General features: G+C 34.9%; 1 pseudogene; it reads left to right on the plus strand.

Moving 5' to 3' along the window:
* The window catches only part of LOC136985431 (cell adhesion molecule Dscam1-like), a 205500-nt pseudogene that overhangs the window by 96939 nt on the left and 81350 nt on the right, over nt 1-27211 (plus strand).

A 27211-nucleotide genomic window follows, 5' to 3' on the forward strand; every position in this document is an offset into this window, starting at 1 on the left:
ATATATTTTTTTTAATATTCAAAAATTTCTTTAATCACTTAATTATAATAAGCAGAATATAAATTTTGTTTACATAGATACAGTCAAACCTTGATAAGCAGTTACTCTAAACCAGAGTCAATATATCTCATAGAGCTGATATATTATAAATACGGAATCTTTATTATTATATGCATATGAATAAATTATATTTTTATTACTACATATAACATATATTTATTATTTGAATTTTAATTCTAACAAACAGCCGTAACTAGGGTATGGCCAATGTGGCCCCCACCATAGGCGTCGATTTAATAAAGGCGCCAATGAGAAGGTTTTGGAATATGTATTCGAAATTAATAACACACAAAAATTTTTTATATTTATATTTATATAGTATTTTGAATGTCATTAGATAATTTTTTTACAATAGCATTTTTTAGAATAAAATTATTTTTTTTATAATAAAAATTAAAAAGGCGCCATTTTTATTCTTGGCCATAGGCGTCCAAAATCCTAGTTACGGCTCTGCTAACAAACATAGCTTATTCTGTTGTAAGAATTATGAAAAATATTGATCAAGTTTTGTTTGAGAACATCTATTAATAGAATTATAGTGGCTGATTGGTTAACCAATATAATCTGTTCAAAGACAATGTTTGCTATCCAAATAGTTTGTTAACCAATTATCGATTTAACATAAATTTTTATGGGAATTTGATTTATTAGTTTTGGCAACCACAAAAAATAGTAAGAAATTATAAAATATTATATTTATGTTTATTTATATGTAATAACAAACTAAAAGCAATCTCTCAATTTTTTCAGGGATGGCACATCTTTGCTTTTTAGATGTGATTTTCATTACTTCTTTATCTACTTGAGTCTTTTTGAATACATTTTTTTTTAGCTAAGTTTGTGCCTACTGCAGGCCTGTTGAAGCTACACTGCCTAGCAACACCAGACATCTTCTACCCTCTTTCTACCTTGACTATTATCTTTTGCTAAGTTTCTATACTGAACACAGTTCTTGACACTCCACTCTTTTTATGCCCCATAATATTATCAGTTTTTTTAAAAAAAAGTTTATGAAAAGTACTTACAAAAATTTGGAGAACAGAAATTAACTAATGCAAAAAAGGTTATGTGAAACTGTGAAAGTCTTGTTCCAAAACCATTCATAAATGCCAGTAAAATATGGTTTTACAAATCTTAAACTTGTCATCGTTTCTTCTTGTGTTTGTTCTGTCAGGTGTTCATTATCCAAACATAAAAATCTTTTGCAACAGTGTTTGTTATCCAATTTGTTCGTAGTCCGAGCTGTTTGTTAATTGATCACCAATTGTAATTTTATATTCTAAAGCTGTTAATGATCTAAAATCTTCATCCATTGTTTCTTGAACAGAAATGAGATAACGATGTACTCTTTCTAATGCTCTGTTCTATAGCTTGTAATTTATTAGATGGAGGGTCTACATCACCATAGTGAAGTTTTCATGAAGTTCTTTCCCAGACTCCATCTTTTTGGGTTGGTTCACTGTGGGTATCACGACTCAATATAGTTGATCCAGGTTCAATGGAAAGCACACCTCCATACTCAAATTATACAAAATTTATAGTTTATTTACAAATCAAATATGTAGAGTGTACAAGTTCAAAAACATAGTATGTGCAGAAAATACAAAGCATGGTGTTTTGCATACCAGATTGGTTTTCGGGAACTATTAAACCTTGGAGAGGCCTCAGTTAGCTTGTGGAGTTGGCTCAACTGCACGGTCCGTCCAGTCTCCGCACTTAACCATCTCTGAGATAGTTACTAGAGAAAAATGCTCTCTCTAAGTAATGCTCTCTCACGATAATCTCAGGGCTTTCCAAGTTCCTGAGATTATCGTGTACCAGTGTCTTGCCCTTCTTTCCTCTCTCTCCCATTTGCTTTGCAATTTAAGGTTTTTTTTTGGACAAAAACTTTCGACCAATCACAAACTGTTCCTTTGTGAACAGCTTACACTTAGGTCTGCTGTTATTTGATGAGAGTGGAGCTTACATCGTCACTTGTTTACATTTAGTAGTTTTTTATATGGCAAGTGGCCTATTGTCTGACCACAGGTGGGTCCAGTTGACAAAGTCAGCACTTCCTTTGTTTTCCCTCTGTTTACAAGTCAACACCTTACAAGTGGTATATTACCTGACCACAGGTGGGTCCAATTGACAAGATAGTGCTTCTCTGCTAAAAGGCCAATACTTTACAACCATCTTCACTATTTTTGTTGTACACATGCACATTTTTCTCCTCTAATACCTGAGTTATCAATTCTTCTGTAGTAGCCTGTGAATATATTTCAATATTTTTGTATATGTACTTTTACTGGGAATAGGGTATCCTTTATCTGATAGTTCTTTTAACAAACTTGATAAGACATCAGAATCAGAACCAGTCATGAAATTTACTCTCATTAGAACAAGGTAAGTTTTTTCTATTCTTTACTCAATGAAAAATCCTGCACACTTGAAATAATTTGCAATAATTGAAATCAAAACAAAATTCCAACTTTTTTGAATGTAAAATGTGTTTGTGATTTATTCCAGTATTGAGAAAAAGGTAATTTTAATTAGTGAAATTATTAATAATTCAATAGATTCAATAGCTTTTAAATTTTCTACTTGTATGCGTGCAGTACAGTTTTAAATAATAACAGCTACTTTTCTTTTTGGTGTAAAAATTCTCTATTTAAATTATAAATATGTTTCTCCCAGATTGTTGAAGACATCCATGAATTTGAATTGGCTTCATACATAACTTGTAGTGATCTAATATTTTTGAAATATCTTGGTTTCTTGCTCCTATCAATCATTAGGGTTTTCAGTTTTTCTGCACCATTTATACAAAATTATTAAATGTTGTTTATTCTGTTTTCCTCCTATACATTTGTCATTTTTAAATATTAATGTTTTATTGAGTAAAGAATAAAATAGACTTGTCTCTTCCAAGTTGAATACATCACATTCCGAGGACTGGTCAAGATATTCTTCAGTGTCATTTCTTTCCAGCTGCTGCTGCTGCTCCACTTATTTTTTTAAAGGAGAGACCACATCTTTCTTTAAAGCATTCAGTCCATCCATTACTAGCTTTAAATTTTTTTATATTTAGTTCTTTTGCTATTTCCATTGCTTTCTCTTGAAGAACTGCACCAGAAATAGGAATGTTTTTGGATTTTACAATTTTAGCCAGTGGATAAGAACTTCAACTTTAAATTTTGAATTATGTAGCCTTTTCCTTTTTTCTTAACTTTTCAATTGATTACCTTGATATTTTCCTTCTTTGAGAGTATATTATTCAGTATAGTCTGAGGGATTTCATGCTCTTTTGCAAAAGCTGTCTTTGTGCAGTTTGTTTTTCATAAAGATTAATCAACTTTCTTTTTTCTTTCAAAGTTAATGACTGGATTTTTCATTTTTGAGACATTTTAAGTAGAGAACCATAATTGTTTTTGCATTATGATTGTGTCATGGTTTATTAAGAGAATAGCATTGTCAGACACTTTTGATTAAAAAAAAAAGTGTGTTCAAAATTTTTGAAAACAACCAATCTTGTGAAAAAATACATGTTCTGTCTCTTTATTTATGAAAAATAAACATAAAAAAATCTTAGAGGTATGAATATTATCAGGATTGTGCTTTAAATTTAAAAATCAAACTTTGTTTTTCAAACAAAAATAAATCTGATCAGTAAACCAGAGTTACAGATGAATCTAATGACAAATTAACGAGAGTTTAATTATCTTAACATCATCTTAACAGATTGAAGGGATCGGGAAAAGTTACTATTAATCCAGAGTGACCACTTATCCAGCTGACCAGTTATTGCAGTTTGATTGTACTCTACATAGAAACAGTTTTATTGATGAAGACTTAAAATATAGTAAAATTATTATTCAGCTATTATAAAAAGAAGACAAAATAAATATAAAACTATAGTAATTTATAAATTGCTCTTGTCTTTAAGTGAAATTTATTATTATTAATTTAAATTTAAATTTTTTCTCAAAAATACCAATATCATAAATCTGTTTCCTTAAATTGAATTATTTATTTTATTACATAAGATATTATGTTATGTAATAAAAATGGACAGTTTGTTATGTCTGTTATTTGACCTTGGTTTCAAAAGTTATCTTATATAAATATGTGTGTATATATGTGTTATTGTGAAAGACTGAAATTAGAGAATGTCGATATTCTCTGGTGAATGTCGACACATACAAAATATGTCAGTGAAAGATCGAATATTTGGTTATGTTATTATACATTCGAACAATCGCTGGTGTATGTCGACAAGCACAGATATGCTTTGGTGGAGGTCAAAACGACACCCGAGAAGCTGATGTCAACAGAGAGGTGACAGTCTGTTGCCAAATTTTTTGTGAGTAGCCGGAGGTAGGACAAGGTCGTACCTGTTTTCCTGGCAACGGTTTGGTGGAAACCACCCACTTTGTCACTGGATGGCGTTTTTGTTTTTTTGATCGGTTTGTCAGTTTTATACCCATAATCAGTTCATAATTTGTAAAGAAAAGTTACTTTTCATAGATGAGATTTCTTCTCAAAAAATATCGCTGAGAGAAGTAGCTGCAGCTAATTCGAAAAGTGGAGAGCAAGGCTATACATGCTGTCATTGCAAAAAGAAGTGGTATACAAATAAATGCAGTTGTAAAAGCAAGGGACTCTTGTGCAATTCAAAGTGCCATAACAGTTTAAGTTGTTGCAATAAATAAGATTGTATAATGTTAATCACATAATTTATGTGTAAGTTTATTATTGTATTATTTTCTTTAATGATTTAGAATGTAATTTTTGTTTTAGGTTCAACAGTTTATTTACATGTGCTGTTATTTAAGCTTTCTCCTATTTTGACATACCGGTATTTAAAAGTTGCATTTTTGTCTTAATATAATAAAAATATTTTTATTCAGCATTCATCATCAGTGCATGCTGAATATCGATATTTGCCAGTGTAAGTGAGAAATAATGATATTTAGCAAATATTTCATACATACACGAAACGACTGTGTGAATGCTGACATTCACTGGAGAATGTCAACATTTGCCAGATATTGGTCATTCACAGTAACACACAATTAAAAGTTCTTTGTGAATTTGGGTCAAACATGTCATTCATCATTTATTGATGTTGACAAGCACGATATTGTTTAGTCTTGCTGGTAGACATACTTATGGCAGACACAATTTGCTTACCATACAGCCATATGGCCCAATTTATGATGTTCTCATATATGCAGTAAAATCAAATCAACTAAAGATTTAGAAGATTCACTTTCTTGATTATTGTAGCACTAACAATAGATTCCTATTTATAAATAAGATAATTACATGATAATAGAATTCACATGTAAAATTTTTGTTATTACATGAATTTTATAAATTGAATTGAATGTTTATTGATATAATTTATTATCAAGTTATTATATTACTAAATCAACATTGGCACAAAAATTTATTAATTTTTTTATGAATTTCTATGAAAATTTTATAGTTGTTCTTAATAATTCTTAAAAAATATTAAATATTATATAAATAATTTAATTTCATAAATATCATTCTGAAACTTTGTTAATAATAATACAAGTTTTTCATTTTTCTGTTTTTTAAATGTAGTCTTCACATAATAAACTCACAAAGAGTTAAGTAATTTTCTAAATTAATTTTGAACAACATATTGAATCTTATGTCCATTTAATGATAATTTTTAAGAAAAAAAAGTAGTATTATTTGTTAAAATATATTTTTGTTGTCAACACAATAATTTCCAAATATAAATTGACCATTACTAACTTGTCATTTATTTCATTTATCGTCTCTCACCACTTACATTATTGTAACAAATGATAGGAAATGTCATTTGTAATTTGTAAAAGATATTAATTGATGTTTTTAGTAAAGTGAAACTATAGTAAATTGTATGATGGAAAAAATACATGAAATTGATTAAGCTGAAATATAGTTTTCATCAGTCATATTTCTAGTTAATTGGTAGTTTGATAAATTAAAAATCAGAAAAGAAATGTAATTTATCTTTTGTGGTTTTTCTATTAATGTAACTACAGGTTACTGTTAAATAAATAACCAAAGGTAGTATTTTAGTTGTATTTTACAGGAACTGTTTCATGATCCTACTATGTTTGTTATATGTGATTGTTAAAATTAATTTCTACTGAAATATATCAGAAACTTGAGCATTGAAATGTCATCAACATTATAAGTAAGACAAAATCTTTCTCACTTCGTTTCTAGCAGTTTAATCACTAAGAACAGATGTTTTCAGCCGTTTTGAATGGCCTTCTTCAGGTACAATAAGGTCGGTTGGAACGTCAGTTAGCAGATATTTAAATGACATCACTGTTTACGAAGGTTTCTTCTTACTTGTGACGTCATTGCTAATAAAGTTTAAATGATATTGACATTGTTAATTATCCTTTGAGTTTAACCAAGATGTGCAAATGACTATTGATGATAAGATAATTTTTAAAATTGGAAAATAAAGAACGAGATAAATTTAGAAAATGCTCGAAAGACTGCAATGGGCTCAATGAGGGTGCATTGGCTTTAATATTTGGATGTTTACTTTTAAAAACAGATTAAAAATGATAAAATAAAAAAATATTTATTATTGTATTATTATATAATTTGTTTGTAATATTATACTGCTGCTTAATATTGCTAACAACAATTATTATTGTTTGATTATATTTGATTATTAAAGTTTGCAAACATTTTATGCATATATGTTAATGTTGTAGATTAAAATTCAGATAGATTAATATTTATGATATATATATATTTAAGTGAATAATTTTTAAATAAAAGTTTTATATAAAAATTCATGAATAAGGAAATAAACACTTAAAATTATAATTGTTATAGGTATAAATTGTATAAATGAAAACAACTTTTATGTAATTGTAAATATATTTTTATGGAATTTATTGTTATATGCTTAATAATAAATTTATTGTTTTATAGAACCTCCTGACAGTCCTACTAACATCCTTGCATCAGAAATTAGCAGTCGATCTATAACAGTTCGTTGGACACAACCTTATACAGGAAATAGTGCAATAACAGCATACAAAATACAATATAAAGCGGCATCAGGTAAGATGATCTTCTTAAATGTACTTTATGCTGATTTAAAGTATCTATATAATTTTGTTTAAATTATATGAATTCTTGATTCAATTAGTTCATTAACAAAGAATTTGACTTCATTAACAAACGAAAACGAAACGGCAGAGTGTTCATGTTCATCCAAGCTAATCGCTTGGACAGGTCGATTTTATTCTTGAGGGGACATCTTTTGCAATAAAGTTTTTGCGATTCTGAATACAACAGACAACAAAAAATTTTAAAAACTCATTTATTTTGTATTAACTAAACAAACATTTATTTAAAAAAAAATGTTTGTTTAGTTAATATTCAGATTCGCAAAAACTTTATTGCATAAGATGTCCCCTCGAGAATAAAATCGACCTGTCCGAGCAATTTGCTTGGACAAACATGAACACTCTGCCGTTTCGTTTTTGTTGGCCCACCCTGTATATAAGAATTAGAATAAATTAACTTGTGAATTTCAAAAAATAGCTATAACTAGTATATAGTTATAGCTGTTATAGTTGAATTTAAATGAATACTGAAAGTTTTTCTAGATTTGTTTAGTATTATCTTAATTCGTTCTATACTGGTGAGAATGACAATTGATAGTCACATTACTTATCATCAAATTTTTATACTATATACAAATAATGTAGCTATTGGTTATTTTGTAACAAATATACATTTCATTTTTTTTTTTTTTTGAGCATTTGGAATAGCCTACTGCTCTAAATGATGATTTAATTAAGTTGCTGAAATTGTGCTTTAATTGTTATAAAGAAACTCTTTCTGATTGTTCTAATTTGTGCAAGAAGAAAAGAAGTGAAAATTAATTTGAAGACACAGTCTGTCCAAAGCTGGAAACTGCCATTTATTTACTTCTAGTGTTCCAGAATACAAACATTTGACAACCTGACCATTCTTTTTAGGCTGCTTGGCCATCAAGTTTAAAAAATATTCTTTAAAAAACACAGTAAAATATCCAATTAAAAGTACAAATTTAAAATTGGAACATCATCATTTTTTTTCTATCCTTACCACTCAGGGACATTTTAGCTTTATATCTACTGAGGAAAAGGTGCTGGTAAATGTGGATTTTTTTAGTTTCCCCCTGATAAATCTTTGCTAAAGTTTCAATTGTAGAATTTACCATCAGATGAAATTCTACAAGAAAAGAAGTATTATATATAATTTTTTATATAAAGTTATGGTATTTCTGTTGATATGAAAAATATCATATATTTATATACATGCAGTAAGTATTAATAGTTTATTTACTGTTTGAAATCTTTGCTTAACTCCTATTAATTTAATACAGGAAATGTTTTTCTAAGTCACTTTATTCTCATACAGTTAGAAAAATTAATTATTTTTGTGAGTCCTTTCATTACATTTTGTCATTTGTGATTCATCATTTAATGGTTTCAACTGAAACATAAACAACAGTGGAAAATGTCAAAAACAATATGAAAAATACAATAATAATGTCTTTTTTAATCCTATAATAATACAGTTTTGTAAAATTTCATTATTAAATTATTGAATAAGAAATATTCTTCTGTTGTTATTGTGTAAAATACAATAAAAAAGTTTAAATCATTTAAATGTTTATTGTTACAAAAAGGATTTTTTTTGTTAAATGATAGATTGTGAAAATGCAAAAATTCACTAGATAGAAATGAAGTGATTTAATCATTACAAAAGTTGAACTATATACTTCAAAAGTATTACAGATGAAATTCACAAAAAGAGTTGATGATAAATGTTTATACATACTTACCAAATTTATATTTTTTAGTCTAAGATAACATGATATGTTCTTATGTCAAGTTATTTTTATCATCTTTTGATAAGAAAATTCCAAAATTGATCAATAATGAATTAAATTTATTTGAACATTATTATAAACATAAACAAAATGATTAATCTCAATACTTTTTCTCTGTATACAGACTGATACAGGTTATATAATGTGATTTGATGATTTTAATAATACCAGTAAATAATGAAAAAGATAAGTAATTTGAAAACATTGTGCTGATCATATAATTAGAAATAAACTTATCTTACACAACATTTTTTTATTTTGTCATTGAGCAGCTTGTTACTTTATACTATTGTTAGATGAATATTTGAACCAAATACTTCTTCAAAGTCCAAATAACCAAATAATTTCATTTTAGTTGAGAGAGAAAGAAGTAAAAAAAAAAAAACACAAAATAGAATGAAAAGAAAATTTTAAACTATTATTATTTATTAATAACTTTTTAATATCATTTCAAAACAAATATAATTTTCAGAAATGCAAATATTATTTATTTTTATTAACAATAGCATTACTGTTCTTTTGTTATATCACTCTTTAAATATTATTTATTAATAATATTTAAAGAGTGATATAACAAACAAACAGTAATGCTCCTACATCTATAAGAAGTAAGCAATTTTGTTGGTTATATATAAATAAACACAGTTTGTTGACAAAAAAAATAGTAAGATTTAATTTCCTACTTTTTATTACAGTTTTTATTTTTATTTTTAAATTATTAAATAGAAAATACTGCCCTGTACTTTATGCAAAGCCTTTTGTTTTATGCTGTTTTCAATAAATCAGCCGATATTGCTGAATATTAGGTATTTGGTAATTGAGAAAGGAAAGAACATTTGATATATTGTAACAGTAACATCTGAATAATTATTTGGTATTCAGTATTTAGCAAAAAACATATTTGATCCATCTCTACTTTATACAAGTTCCTTAATTTTTAATTGTATGACTGGCAAAACTTTTTACAAAATTTTAAATATATGAATGTGCATGTCTATGTCTAGTGAAGCAGCTATGGATATGTCATTCTTCTAGAAGTTTATAAATAAATAAAACAACTACTTTGCTTTATTTGTAACTATATTTCATCAAGATACAGGTTGTTACTAAAAATTAGTAGAAAAAACTTTGTTTAAAGTTATGTATCATAATGGTGATGGTCATCTTGAAATATGAATTACTAGGTAGTTACTCTATACACTACATAAATTATATATATGGACTACATATATACATAAACTTTTACAACATTTTGTAAATATAAATAAATTGTTATTATTAAAAAAAACTGTAGTATTTAAATTTTGTAGTAAAATTTGTGAAATATTTTTGAACTGTAAAAGTTTTTTTGATAGAAATACAGTAGACCCCCCTATAACACGGTAGATATGTTCCATGTTATATGAATCCGTGTTGTACGAGTCACAAATACATGAGCCAATCACAGCCCAGTACGTGTGCAGTTTAGGGGCTATGGCTGTTTGAAAGGTTTTCTTCCATAAAATTAATCGATTATAGACTAATTTGACTCAACATTTCCAAATCATGTATAATTTTTTGGGAATAATCCATATAAACTATGATATAAACAAAAAATTGTAAGATTACTTACAGAGTGTGCTCCGTTTGACAACGCCATTGCTTAAGCTTGTTTTTTTCATGGAGCAGCTCATTGAACAGCGGACACGTGGTTTCTGATCAGCGAATTTTTCACGGAAAAATAACTTAACTTTGGAGACATCATTAATAAAAATATAATTTTTATGGCCGTTGAATGATAAATGTTTTTTAGTAGGTCCAGTGCTTGTTTAAACTCAACGGTTTGTATAATATTCGCTATTGGTCCAGATTTGACCAATCCTGTCGCGACATGAGTCGACGATGATGTTTTACCGTGTTATATGAGTCTCTTTTACTGTGTTATACAAACCCGATTGCAATTTTTTCACTGTGTTATATGAACCAGTTATATTGTCACATACAGTAGACCCCCTATAATGGGGGGGTCTACTGTATGTGACAATGCCAGAGCGCCCCCTATGCTTCAGCACCATGGGACTGAAGGGTCGACACTGCATTTGCAATGACTAGTTCATCAGGACTGACACCACTGTGTCTTTAAGGACACACAGAAACCTTAATGGCCACTAATTTCTTTTTTGGACATGAGTGGTTGCATTTGTAGGTGCTTGGATTCAGGATTGAGATGCCTGAGAGACGTCTGTATATAGCTTTGTAACTAGTCTAGATAAATAAACGGGTATTGTTAATTGTTAAATTCATAGTAGCGTGTATTTCTTCCAGTTGTCAGTTAGATGCTTAGCTATGTGGTAATTTTAAATATTGAGTATAGTCCCTAACTGAGAGAGAGTTTACAATCATTTGCACATTGGTAAATATTTTAGTAGAAGCTGATCCCTTTTCAGAATCCCAGAATCGGCAGATTGTTGACTGCTGGTCTGCCAGATACTTTCGGAAGAAGCTTCAGTGACTCGAAGGAGTTGTTCATCTTGAGAGGGCAGAGGATCAGCGACTGCTTGAGCAGTATCCAAAACAGGATCGGGCACAAACACACAGTTTAAAGAACTATTGATGACAGCAAACTGTCATGACAACGAACTCCCTCCTTTTTATTTTGGTGGTCTCTTGTGGGTTTGTGATGATTCCTGTGTGTGATGATTCCAGTTGTGTGATGATTCCTAATGAAGTCCCAAGAATCATCACACAACTGTCCAATTGTTGAATTTCAATTGTCAGTTCCGCATGACACATTCAATGGGTCACCTCAAACAAGGAACCAAATCCGCGAGAAAAGTTTTAATCATATCTTCAGTGATTTTTCTCTCAAAAATTTTTGAATAGAATTTTTTCATCGAGTTCAGCTCTTAAAATATATAAATAAGTTTTATAATTTATAATTAATCACGTACCTGGAATTTGTTATCGATGTGGGTGATACGACAGATAAATATATTGCAAACGTTTTTGAACAATAATAGTTCTTCTTCAGGCGAAGGAACGTAGAACAAAATAGAACATGAATATTTAAAATTAGAACAAGCGAAGGAACGTAGAACAAAATAGAACATGAATATTTAAAATTAGAATCAAATCCACATCTCGTGTAAGAACGTTGTGTTGGACATGCACATTCATGTGGCTAGTTGATTAAAGACAGGCCCTCATGGACCAGTGTCCATGAGGGCCTGTCAGGCGACAGACAAATTCAGCTCCTCCCATGCTGAATTTCCACAGAGTGCTCACTTATTCTAACTTCCAAGGAACGTTTGGTGGAACCGATGTAAATAAGGTGTCTATCACACCTGTGGTCCTTAAGAGGGATGGAGTAGATGCCCGGGAGTCTGTTCTGATTGGGAGCGTCTTTCCCATTGTGGAGGATGTCCAAGACTGTCAGACATCTCCTGTACGTGATCTGGAAGCAGTGTTTGTTGGCGATCTCCATATGTAACAATTTAATGCATAGATTAAATATGATAGGGACACGTGTTTCATCTTCTGGTCGGTTGTCACTGCGGGTGTGGATGGCGGACTCCCGCACAGAGCAGTGATAACGATCGATCAACCTATGAATCAGATTAGGGTACCCGTGGTTGGTTGCTATGCATTTAATATACGCCAGTTCGGTGGCTAGAGCTTGCGGAGTGGAGGAATGTGAAAATGCTCTCCTAATTAAAGTGTTGAATGCATCAGTCTTGTACTGGAATGGATCACATGACCCAACAGGGATGTAAAGAGAGGCCGTACCTGGTTTATGGTAGACTGAGGTGGACCATCAACCTTTTGATCTTGACACGGAAGTCCACTTCTTAGACCTAAACATTGTTAGCCTGTTTGATTTCCGTGGCTAAGCCATATGGGTTGTCATTAATCGATTCCACAAATACCGTCACATCCAGTACATTTTTCTATAGGATGATGATGTCGTCGATGTACCTTTTATATAAAATGATGTTTGGAAAAAAACCGTGGCAGGATCCTGTGCTCCAACTGTCAGATGACCATTTCGCATAAGTCCCCAGATACAGGGCTCTCCATGGGGACCTCCCTTTTTTGCGTGTACGTAGTTCTATTGAACAGAAAAAATGAATTATAGCATATCAGGTCAGCCATTTCAAGTATCTGTTGGTGGAAGGTATGATCCCCAACAATACTGAAGAGAAGGTCTCTGAAGCTGTCATGTCACCCACACTAGTAACAGGTTCCAGGTACATGATTGATTTCATTCTGGTGTTCTTTGAGTGTAGAAATTTATAATTATTTTAACAATGAAAGGAATCACAAAAAAGTAAATGTTTGATTTTAAGTCTTATAAGATACTTAAAAAATTTTTATATATACTGGATATTTTTATGTATATTTAAATTTTATTATTTTTTCAAATATTTAGTGATTAAAAAGAATATCACCTATTTTATTGTTGTATTTTATATATATATATATTTAATGTTGTTCCAATTGGCACAGATAGTTGGGAGACAGCTGAACGAACAACATCATTATCTGGCAAGAGAAACTACAGGGATGATAAGAGGGTTACGACCAGTAACAAATTATCATATTAGAGTGTTGGCTGAAAATGCTTTAGGTTGGAGTGAACCAAGTCAAGTAGTTCATATTACAACAATGGAAGAAAGTAATTATATTATCAGAAAATTTCTTATATAATTTTCTTATAAATCTAATTTAAAAAATATAGACTTTCAGTATAGTAATAAATTACTATACTGTATATTTTTTAAATGCTTTGAGTTTCTTTTTATTTGTTTTATTAAATTGGAACTACTATTTACAATGTTATTTTTATTATTGCATTATTTTTAATGAATGAATATCTTCAGTCATCTTAAATAGATATTATCATATTCTAGAATATTATGATATTTATTTAAGATGGCTGAAAACATGCTTGCTATAAATATGTTTGTATAATTACTGTTTGATTGTAAAAGTTTTCTATTTTGAATTGTTTGTCTCCTTGAAACCTCAAGGAGACAACACTTTTTGGATTATTAAACATTGCATTATTGAGATCAAAATTGTATACTCAACATATTAGGCTGGAGATGCATGAGTGTATAAAGTATGTTTATTAAAAAATAAAATGATACACATATTGTAGTATTACTATGTTTTCTATTAGATACCATACATTCCATGCATGTATTTTTTAATGGACATGGAATGGATGTACTCAAACTACAATGGACATCAAGTTTTGTCAATGCATGTTGTTGCATACAATAGAAGAGAGTGCAGTTGGCCACACAAGTGCAAAATTTATCTTCTGTTTTTTATAAAAATGTTTAATGATCTCTCAACTTCACATTAATATTTCTGTATCGTTCTTGTGGAATACTTCACAAAGATTATAAGAACAAAAACAAAAAAGTCTCAGTATGACTCTAAAATTTCTTTTGATGAATTTTTATTGACATTCTGAGAAGTTTTTTTACTATTTCAGAGTCTTCTCTAAATAAAATATAAAATAGCCACATAAGTACTGTTCAATGTTTATGGGGTAAACTAAACACAAACAAACTGGTATATTTTTATTTAATAGAAAAATATTTAAAAATTTAACAATTTCACTAACATTCATGTCATCTGTGCTTTTCTTTCAAATATTGCCTAAGAATATCAGTAAAAGTACTTGAACTGCAGAGAACATACTGTATGCAGAATACACTCATTGTAAGTGTAATGGACGTACTTTATATGCTCATGTCCCCCAGCCTTGAACATTCTGTGCTTGTTAGCCGAGTATATGGAATAACAAGACCCTGAGAGTCGCTCGGCTTTGATAGAATTAAAAAAAGAGGTTTATTAATTTCAGCGAACATAAATAATTTACAAAGAAACGATTACACACACTTACTAATTACTAATACAAATACATTTGGGACTGCGCGTAACAATGTCATCAATTAGTCCCCGCGTGCCAACAAGACAAAGAACTTATTCTAACTTATATCTAGCTTAACTAAGTACAGGGCCCTAGAGAAAGATAAGGTGGAAGAGAATTAAACAGAAATGATAAGACTGAAAATTGGTTCGAAGGGGTGACTGGCGGTAATAAATAAGAAAATAAAACCTCGGATCCGTTCCTTAATAACTTTCTTTGTTTCTGTTCGTCCCGTTTTTCTCTCTCTCCGAAAAATCTTCCTTCCTCTCGCTCCTGTCCTCCTATCTCCTCTACGCTACATCGCACTTCATAATCTCGTTGGAACCATACGCTCCCTGTAGTTACACACTTTTATTATAATGTTCTCTAATAAATTGATGCTGGCTCTATTTGTTCTTAACTAATTAGCTGCAAATAACGTTGTTACAGCTAGATGCATAGAAACAGTAATAATAGTATATCTCTTACTAACTGATGAATATAAGTTTATTGCGCACGCTCACGCAATAAGATATATTATATTAATAATAGTGCATTAATAAAGCACTCAGTCGCACACTCTAATATAGATAAATTTCTATTTAGACAGAATATATCTTTCAGTGTTTATGGTTATGGATTATATACTACTTAATCGCTATATGCTTTATAATGAAATACCATGTCTATCATCTCTTAAGACGAATATTTGAATCTTGCGATATTTCCTACTACTCCTGACTCCGTAAGTATATATTTTTTATTCTGGAAAGTACGGAGAGTAGGAGTATTAATATATTCTCCTCTTCTCGTCAGTCACAAGTGCAGGTTATTACATTCATCTCCTGCATAATTCATTCGGATCTATAATGATCGATGTGATTATTTAAATTGTTATATATTGATTTATCCAGGATCTTGTAGCTTCGCCTGAATATGTGTTCAGCAAGTTTTGTTATAGTGAGTCGTGGATGGTTCTTCTTCATATACTTTTATATTACTTTCTTTACCGGTACTCCTCTATATCACGAGAGTGTTTGTGATATCGAAATGTCTTTTGTTCGCTATTTTTGTTATGTTCTATTGTTCTTCTTGTCTCGTGCTGTGTCTTCTATCTATATGTTTGTGTTGTACACGTTGTTTTTGAGATATGTCGATCTAGTGGTAATAGTGATACTCACAGGTTTTCACTTTTTATTACATTTTCGGATATCTCGCAAAGTTGAAGTTGGAGAACTCGGTTTTTCCTGGGCCGTGATATTATATAAAACAGCGCCAGAAGAGGTGGTGAGAACACGTGAAATATAGGTATACTATACAATAATGTGTGTGTGATACAATTGCCTGTCTTTGCGTGTGTGTACAGATATAAATCCAAGACTTTCTCGCTATCTCTCAAAGAGGTTTATTATTCCACGTCTCATATTATCTTCTCTGTATAGATATGATTTATGGATTTCACTGAGTTACGGTTAAGTTTGTTACGGCCTTGGACTTAATTTCGTATGACGATTCACGAGGCATCGTATATGTCATTTGTTTTTTCATCCCTCAATGTGAATGAATACAGAAAATCACATATGTTTGTCTGTTCTTCCCGAATACCACGGGTATTATTTGATCTCTGTTTTCAACAGGAGATCGCAATATGATGACTTATTAGATAAATCTTGTTACTATGTTAGATATGAGCGATAGCACTACATTAGGGAGTAGTGTCTCCTTTTTTCCCAGCAAACATATTTATGTTGTAGCATCTTCATATTATAATATGCGCAAGCTACACGCACGCTCCTGTATAGATAAGACACGGTGTATCCAAATTATTATTGCTGCCGCCTGCATAATTCTGGCCAAAAGGTTACTCGATGGCATTTGTTCCCTTACTGTATACACAAACGTGAGCTTTATCTTCGAAACGACGGTCGGATAATTAAATAAGACTCTCGTTTGACCATTGTGCTTGCTAAATGGGTAATAGATGATCTCGTCGTCTTCTTGATTAAGAGTAGTGTATTAGTGCGTGGTACTAAGCATCTGCATTGCTCGCCTCAGAGATTCAGAGTGATCTATCTCGTGTAATTATAAATATAAGCATTTCCCATGAAAAAAACCGTCTTAATAATAAATACCACTGCAATGAGACCTCAGTGCCTTTCCAGTCGCAAATGAGACCATTGCTCAGAAGGCCGTCGGGCTCGCTTTACGCCTCTTACCGGCTAGGCATTCGTGTATTTATCGTATTAGAATATCTGTCTCTATTGGTGATGATTTACTGGTACAACATTTTCGTATAACTCGTATTCGCGTATTGATGTGTGTGTATATTCTACAGAGAGACGCCAAATACAGCAGTATGATCCCTTGATACCTTTTAGTGAAACGAGTATTACTATCTATCGCGACATGGTTTCTTTGTATAAGATTGCGCTCTCACATGTCTTTGTGTGCTATCTAAATAGTTGGTTGTGCGCTGTGTTACTTCAGCCAACATCTCAACATAAACGTCCATGCCAATCTGCACAATCGACAAGCCGATTTCCTTTCAATTATTCCTGAAGATGATGATATTTGATAACAGGTGTGACTCAAATTATACACACACGTCTTATTCTCTATATTAGTCTTCGATAGTTGTTATCTGTGTCAATGTGTATTATTGTGTGAATCTTTATTTATGAGTACGTTCTTCTTTAATTACTGTGTGGGCTCTTCCCTGCATACAAACATTTTTATCATACTACACAAATATGAACGATTGTGAATCAACAAAGTACATCGTGCGTCTCCTCTCGTTCGACGATGAACCTCATAATTCTATACTGATACTACTCGTGATGAGTCGGTGTATGTATGCCACTACTCGGTAATCATTGTTAGATGTAGTTGTTCCCCATTCTGAATATTAGTGTACTCTTGCTCATTTTGGCATTCCTAATAATCTCTGTCGCCTCGCAAAAATCATAGACTTCTTTACCTCTTCTATCCATCAACCCTCGAATTCACGTGTGCATGTCTCATAATCGCCATCGCTGTACTTGAGGGGGCTATTCCTTCGTCTCCTGTACTACCATCCGTGATCCCAGAGAACAAAAATAATGAGTCATGCTCTCGCATATGCGACAGAGATTATCTCTTATTCCAAGTTTCATTAGAACATAGGGATCAAAGCATGCTCAAAATCAGAAATGGGGATGTAATCATCTCTCGAGTGTAAATCTCATGAGAAGCCGGGCGGTATTGTAGATTTTTCATACTTTCTCACGCCCGCGCTCTCAGCGCTTTACGCTGAAGTCGGTAAGTGCTATCGAGTTGACTCTTCTCGATCGTGACATAGTCGAATAGAGATGTGTAAGAAGTGTGCCGCGCGCAGCGGCTAAGATACTATTAGAGTAGCATTCCGTTCTCGATAGTATGTGATACTCTGAGTGTAGTATGTTCAGGCAATTCGAAATTTCACCGCTACTTCTAAGCTTAGCCACGAGTTACGCATCGCTCTCCAGCTGTGCTCCTCGACCTCTTCCTAGTCTCTATATAGACACACTCACTCTGCCAGGGTATCTGTAAGTGTGCCAGAAGATGCATGAAATAACTGGTTATTGATAAATCGAGGTATGATCGATAGTGCGAAGTTGGTTCTAAGAAGAGTTCTCTCTTATATTTTTCTCCGTAATAGCGTTGGCATTGGGGCGAATTATCTCTGCGTCGCATCCCTATATGGATCTTTACATATTTTCTCTCTAGTGCTCAAAAATTGTCAAGAGGAAGTGCACAGAATCTCTTGCCTCACAAGTCTTGTGGCAATCAAGTTGCGTAAGAGATATCCGCCGTGGCCGAGAGAAGATCTCACTTCTAAAATACTCATTATCACTTAATTACGCTATTTATCGGACCTCGTTCTCGATATTCGATTGTAATCACTCTCCTCTCTACCTCGGTTAGGAATTTGAGAGTGGACTCTTATATATACGTCATAGTGCGAACTTGACAGAGTATTGAGTTCTTGTATTCTCCGGTTGCCTATATCTTCTCGTATATTGAGTGTGTGATTTTTAAGCTGGTCCCAGATACCGTCACTTTGTATGCTATTCAACGCTTATATAATAATCAGAATATTTTTAGTTGTGTGTAGCTCTCGCTCGTTAGATTTCTCGAGTGTGTGGGTTTTGCACTTTTTCTTGTCATGGTAATATGATGCTGTGTATACTCTACTAGACTCTGGAGCATTCACGCGTAGATTACTCGAAAGGGTTGTAGTGAGCAATACGTGATATCGGTGTGGTCTTGTCAATGTTACTGCCAATATTGAGTATCTCTAATCGCTATCTCAATTGAAAAGATAAGGTATTATGACAAAAGTTGAGAGTCTGGAGGAGCCAAAGTGTCGATAGCCGCAATGACGCATAGAGATGGATCGATAGTATAGACATAGCTGCTTCATGGGACCCCGACAGTATTCTGCTCCACTATATCGGATTCTATTGTCAAAGAGACACATCTAGAGTGATATCATTTTTATACACTCAGAAGAGAACAGTATAAGATAAGTCGAAAAACAGAAAATTGACATTGTGATGCCACTCGGGTGATCGAGGTGTAATTGCTGGAATAATACGAGAACGATCTCATAGCCGAATACTTGCAGGAAGAATTCTGCTGCACTGACATTCTGTGTATATCTCGATTCCACACTGGGCTAGAGGGACTCCTTGCCAGAGAACTGGGTTACTTTGTTAATTCTATTCGATCACAAGTGAGTGTTATAAACCTCTTCATACTTCGCACGTGACACTCGCTCAGAGACAGACAATGTGAAAGGCGGAATCCTATCCAGATAGTACTTCCTCGCAAATACTCGCACCTTCTCAGCATATGTAGACGTATGCGATTTATCTGTAGTTCACTCATAGCATAACATTAACGGCTATATCTAATATGATTTGTATTTGATTATGATATTAGAAGTTAACTGTTTGACTCATAATGCGATACGAAGAAAATGTCTCTTGTCCGGGTCAAATCTTCTCAATTTCTGTGCGAAACATCGGATGTTGATTAAGTAATAGATGAGTGACAACGCATCACAGCTTCCTCTTTTTCGTTAGTCTCTCGGATCTAGGAGCAATAAATTTAATATCCATTTAACAGTATTATATCCGTGATTCCATACCCTTCTGAGAGAAACTCAGCTAGGATAAAATAGTACACAATTTCGAGTATCTTAATTTACACATGTTCGGTCTACATCAGCCCAGTTTTAATAGTGAGTGAGCTTCCGTGGTGTGAACCGTATATAACACACATTTCCTCCAAGAAATTTGGAGTCCTATTCGCTTAGTAGTGACTTCCTTGATTACGTTCCAGGCTTTCGCTTAGGTAAAGTCAGGCGTCCTTTGTTAATTGAGTTATGGTGTAATGTTTGGAATTTTAATTTTCTTACAGGTATGGCAGTCGCAGGTGGATTTCAGTTGAGATTCTAGTGTTTTTAGTCAACTCTCCATCTCTCGTTAGCTATCGGATCTATGCTCTCGCTAGAGACTGCACCTGCCATGCGCATGTCTCGGATATACTCCTCTCTCCACCGATTCTCTGCATGTAGTTCTTCTCATTCTCTGTTGACACAGCATGAAACCACGTATCCGGATACCAACACTGCTCGCATTATCTTCGGTGCACAAAGTCATAACCTGAGCGCGACGCGATATCCAGGATTGTAGCACTCGGACCTTATCTACTGCTCTCGTCCTATCGCAGAATATCATTGATATTCTCTCGTACCTATAAGTCTATCAGGGATTTAGGTGGTGGCCCTTTTTAAAGCTCAGATAGAGTACATTTATGTGCCTAGTTGTTTTAGTCTCTGTAATGCTCTGGATTTTATCTGATATTCCGCTCGACATCTACGCTCTCTCCTGGTATTAGTTTATATGATCGCTCGCTCGACACCAAGTAGTCATTCTTCTGCCCTAATCAGCACCGTACCCAATAAGACTTGCTCACTACTCTCCTATTCGACGCTACTCGTGTGACACCGCAAGCCTCACTTCATTCAAATCACCAGAAGGCATCTCCTCCTCAGCCATTTCTGGCACTTAAGTCTGTGACTCCGGCCCTTTCCGACCCCCAACCCCATCCTTGCCCAACAATAACGCACACATCTATAGTTTTCGTCCACAGCATCCTTCCTGACCCTAGCGCGCACACTCCCCCGCCCATTGCACTACCGCCTCGCCCAATATTCTTGAGCAGCACGCATAACGCCTCTAAAGCCCTCAGCACCTGTGGTTGTCCACCTTCATTAGGTCTCTCTTTTTCTTCTGAAGTACTCTCGGATTTAGTCGCTGTAAACCCTAAGGCCGCTATAAACACCGCCCAACCACGGGCGGCCGCCGGCTTAGCACACGTCGCGCAAGTCACCGCCCACTTTTCTGAGGGAGAAGCACTCTATAAGTAGGGTATGGCTCACTTGTAGGTTTGGGTTTTTGCTTACAATACTATTCCCATCGCTCAATTCTCCTCTTCCCTTCCATCATCACCTAGCTCAGCCAAGGCCAAAAACCGCGCATCCTCACTCTGTTCAGACACAAAGCACCCCACCTTAACACCATCTTTTGCTTCCATTCGTTCGGACCCTATCACTTTCAACTCTTTCCTTCTCACAATAGGCCCCCATACGCATAGCACTTCCATCCCTCAGCCTCAAAGCACGCCCAATAGTCCTACGCCTTGCTCCTACCCTATCCGAACCCCCCCCCGTCTACATTATCGCCATGCGTCCTTTTGGCTCCTTTGACGCCCTACCCACCGACCGCCGCTTGCACGTGAAATGAACGAAAAATCCACGATTTCTGTGTTCTTAAACAACGGGTTCATAAAAGCGGTGCTAGGTCTGGCAGGTATCCGAGGATCGACTGGTGCCGACACCCTCTTTTGGTACAGCTATTATAATCTTTTTGTTGTTATTTCTATACTTCTGGTTATTTTCTGCATATTGTCTATTATTTTATAAAGAATCAACCACACTTTCAGCACCCCGACCACTGTGCACATTTAAAACACTACATCCAATTCACCTAAATGATCAACCCCCTCATAATTGCGGCAACACCTTAGTTTTTTTTCATTTTTCAGTTGATAAGATCTGATTGTAGGTCTCCGAAATCATAGCAAACATGTTTGTGTTATAATAAATTGTCTTACTGGAACAAAGTACAAGTCTTGATTGATTTATAAGAAACTCCAGCTTTTGAGGAGTCTTTCCTCCATCAACCTTATCTTAATTCCTGTCTCAATTTAATTGTCCTTTTTTATAAACCATCCTTCCTTTCTTTCCTTTTTAATTAGTCTCGTTCATAGTTAACTTGATACACATCCCTCTACGTATTCAGCGGCTCTACAGATTGTATCAATTTTCTGCTCATTGATCACTTTGTTATATTATAGAGCAATGTATTTGGATAGGCAATTACTACCGCAAATTTAACATCTGGATCTTTTTGCAAGTACAATCTTGGAAACCTCTTGAAGACTTGACCATAACAAAAAATATTAAAAAATGATCGAGAAAATTCCAATATATATATGTATGTATGTGTTGTGCTCTTATCGTCAGCATCCTCCTTTCACTTTAATATCTCCGGGATGAGTTCTGATTAAGAAAACAAATTTAGTCCTCACTATGGCCTCGTCACTTGCTGTCCCCACCCCCTATCAACGGATACCGATCATTAACAGTCCTTTCGCGTGGTTAACGGGGTTGCGAAGACTACCCAGCGCGTCATGTATTTCCATACCTCTCTAGCAGGATTTGGACTTAATGAGACCACCACATCGTACTCCCCTTACTGAGCTCCTGTTCCAACACATTCTTTTTATAAATATTTCCTGCCCCCACAGATAATTCAAGCCCTTCTTTCGCCTTTCTCATAATAATTTAATTCCACAAATTAAAGTTGTTAATAAAAATTTATAATGCGAGGCTGCCGCAATCAACTTTTAACATTTATTGCCCTGCGGAAACAGTTCATGCAACGCTCAATCATGCTGGATTTTTTATAGGTTATTTCATCTCCTTATACTTCATTGCGGCTTCCTTAAACCAAGTCACCACTTCCTTACTTCCGGCTCAAGACTTTTACACAGGCGTTGCTCCGAGGCAGCGAGATATGATCCGAGCACAAGGAGTTGGAACAACGTAAGCGTCAGCATGTGCGATACACCAGACGAATACCGTTCGCGTGACCACACCGCACCTCCAAGCGACACGAGACCGTTACGAAGACTCGGACAACCGATGTTACGAAGAAGATACTATCATTCTTCTGAAGACAGTCTGTAAGACGCTGGAGGACTGTTTGTCAAATTCTGGATTCTCTACTACTTTCTATCTCAGAATCACATAATTTCTACAAATCTTTGGGTTCAGTCCGGGATTATTGAGAGAAATTCATACAAAACTTTTTAGAGCGGCATGGAATCCAAGACACCGATGCAGAAGTCTAAGTGACACTACCGCTGAACGAAGACTGACGACTGACTGTTGTATTCTAAGGCAAATTACTTGACACGCAATGTAAACCACTCCTTAGGTGCTGATTGAAAATTGAAAATGATGGGTTGCAGAGAGCGTTATGGTCAATGCAAATAGATTTGGAGCGGCACTTCTAATAGACGGTGAGTGAAATCAGAGTCACAAGTCAACCTACCGACCCACATGCACAACAGTGACGGCTGATGACTAGCACATATCTCATGTGACCATAAAAGTGAGGTACTCGACCAATATCACATTTTACCCTAATAGCGACTATATTTTGAGACGATCCCTTGTGAAAAGGTTCAGTGGTCGATGATACGTATAAGAACGTCACTAAGTGGCATCTCTTATAATTGAATGATCGCGGAGAAAGCTGTGACCCGTTGGAAATGGCCATGCAGAAAGATAAAATTTGACTGCAAATAAGCACTACCTTCCAAAGAGAGTTCAGTCGAGAATGTAACCGTGAACTTAGATGAAACATGTACTAAATCATGTGAGACATTAAAAGAAGTCTTTTCGCTGCGTTTTCTTCCAAAACTAAACGTATGGAAGATTCAATAAAGCCTTTCATGGTAAGTGAAGCATCAGCGTGAAACGTATCAGGAATATATGTATTCAGGTGATTGAAATTCGTCAAAATTGACGATTTAGAAAGACTCAGTGATTACGAAACATTATCATGGAATTCAGGATGCAGCAGTAAGTAAAACGAGTACTTTAGTGGTGCTACTAATTTCTAAAGCTACTTTCGACAACATCTGTGTTCCCATTTATTGACGAACCATCGAACCTCAAGTCGCTAGCCTAAATGCTACAATGATTCGCGATGCAGGACTCTCCAAGACCGCCCTTAGACAACACCACTGAATTCCAGCTCTCACTAATGCTTGTGGAGATGAACACGCTCTGTCCTACATCTTGTTCGTTGGAAAACCATGTTGCAGTAAAAGTCTGTCGAGACACAGCATCACTAAGGAATGAAATCGTTTATAGTTGTATAATTTTCCTGTCACCTATTTCTCGGGTCTCCAATTGTCCTCCAAAGATGTCTCCACCGCACGAGAAAGTTAAGTCGCCTGTTAAACAGCAAGTCACGATTCAGGGGACAGCCTGAGCTTACCACGCAATGATTCTAAACTCAGGAAGTGACTCCTATCACACCTTCCTACTGTAGAGCCGGATGATTACCGTGAAGTTGGGCGCTCACAAAATTAACTGGCGTATTCTTAACCACAAACTTATCCGTGCAGTACACCCGTGAACATTAGAGAGTTCTACACCTCGCGGACCACTGTTTTCGGACTAGTTGGTAACATCTTCCTGCACGCGGACCAGTTCTACAGTTCCTCATCACCCACTGTCGCGCTCTCCTGTCTCACTCCTTCTGCTTTCAGTTATTTGTTGGAGAGACTTTCTAGAAACAGTTCATATCAGTTTGTAAAAAAAGGTATGTGTAAAAATTTAATTAAGCCAGGAGATGCAGAGTGTGAAAATTTACCATCACATCGACGATATTATGTTGCACTTCGTTGATGTTGTTCCGGTGTTGGTTGAGTTCACACAATGATAGCCAAATTTTAAAGGGTTTAGATCCAAAGAAACTCACAAACGCGCTGCCTACGACTCGCCAACGAACGCTGCGTTCTGTGCGGTATGCACGGACCAGTGGAGCAATGAATAAGTCACACGTACGCAACAGCCGAACTACCATAACACACAAGAGGTTATTAATTACACACACAAAATAGGGATTGAAACGCCTGAACTTAACAGGCAAACGCAGTCTCTTAACAATATTAAGGATTGAACATAACACTATAATGACGTTACACAGTCATTCAATCGCGAGATCAAAATATAATACGCGTGATTAAAACACTTAAAAAAAACTATACAAACATTTACAAGATGGTACTCCTTACGTCCTGCTCCCGATATTTCATGGACATCGTGATTACGAAATGAGATTTCTTCTCCTTTAGGTTTTTGTTTTTTTTTTTTCTTCCTGATCGGCTGCTCTGCTTCTGCGAATCCTTTTCTTCAGTCTCTATTGGTGGTATCGCGGGAATTCTCGGAGCGGTTTGAAGACCCACCCCATATTTTGGCCGGTCACCCGCGCCGCCCGCCGACGCCGCCGCCGGCCCCGGCCCGGGCCGGAGAAAAATGAAAAAAAACGAAATGCCTCGACACGTGGAAGTCACCCGTTTATATCTCCCACCATCGGGATGCTTTTTCTTTTTCCTCCCACGTGAGATCCATACAATGCAATCAGACACGCACTCGCTACTAGACGACATAGCTGAAAACAGACGTTTACCGTAACAAAACCAAATGGCTGTGCGTCACATCTAAAACCCGATTACAACAAAATATACAGCGAGGCGACATAACGGAACAACAAATTAAATAGAAAAGTATTCGACAACAAACCGCACAAACTAACCAATAACTACGCTTACATATACGCTAACTACGTCAGCGACAGCCGCACTACAGCCAGGTCAGCGAACAAACCAGGGAATCAACCATGAACACTACCCCTATTTCTAACAATAAATGTCGCTCGTTTGTCACAATGTCCCAACATAGCTCATAACTGGCTAAAACGTTAGAAGCCTGAATAAGTTAATAAGGAGATAGACACACACGAATGTATACTTGAAACTATCCGTCTGGAACACCCATAGTGAAGCGAAAAGATTAGAGACATTCGCCTGCACTACATGAGAACTTTGTGAACTCACGTCAAAAAGTAAAGAAAGCTATATATAAGTCTTCGACTTAATCATTTGCGTTTACGCAACATACTTGAATAACGATTAACAGCAAGAGAGTTCAGTTGTTCGAGAAACAGATGAAGTTTGTTGGTGCTTTTTTGAATAGTTAGGGATGCGAGGCAATGCATGTGATCCTTCAATGGAAAATGCATGTGTTATGCAAGATTAAAATCGGCAGGTGAAGAATTTTCATAGAGAGAAAAGCAGCACAGAAGAAGCGAAAAGTCCCCAGTCGGCAGAGAACAGGCCACAGCACACCGATCTCATCATAGCTACAGATCGGCCTCCCGCTCGAAACGTGTACAGAGACGCAGGAAGTAAGAAACATAACACCGCAGACAGTACAACCGATAGATCTACTATCGTCAAATAGCCAGAGCAACGCGTGAATCAATTATAGAGACAAGCAGAACAAAAGCTGAACATAGAAAGATATCCTAACAATAAACTAGATCCAAAGGCATCCGCAACGGTACTTGATCAAAGGCGATGTGAAAGCACACTCATCAGTAGGATTCAAATACAAGCACAGTTCTAGAAGCATGATCTCCGAAATTAGAGCATGCAAGATACATTTAAGTATTAAAATCTGAAACGGCGACAACTTGAAGCTGGGTGCCGTTCATAACAGTATCTGTGATCGGATCGACGAGGACATCCCAGGACTGATCGCTTCGCTGTCAGGCCAATGTGGCTAACATGTAGCGTTTTAGGAACGAGTAAATTTCCCCTATACGTTCAAGCACTTTACCGGCCCGCCGCGTCCCCCCGCACCACGGGGTGCGCAGCCCACCACCTATCACGTGGGTTTGCGATACGTGGATTGGTGGAGCACGAAGAGCCATGAGGAGCCAGGGAATGATTTTAAGGGACATAATGTGACGCAACGAACAAGCAGTGAGTCCGGTAGAACAGACAAATGCACAAAGACTGTTAAGAAGCCATTATCGCTCTCTAATCCAAGTCAGTTCGACAGACCGCCTGCCGCGATTCTTCGTTGTCATGATCTCTGACAGTTC

Source organism: Centruroides vittatus, unplaced genomic scaffold, assembly GCF_030686945.1.
Source record: "Centruroides vittatus isolate TY-2023 unplaced genomic scaffold, ASM3068694v2 contig_970, whole genome shotgun sequence".
NCBI classification, from domain to species: domain Eukaryota; kingdom Metazoa; phylum Arthropoda; class Arachnida; order Scorpiones; family Buthidae; genus Centruroides; species Centruroides vittatus.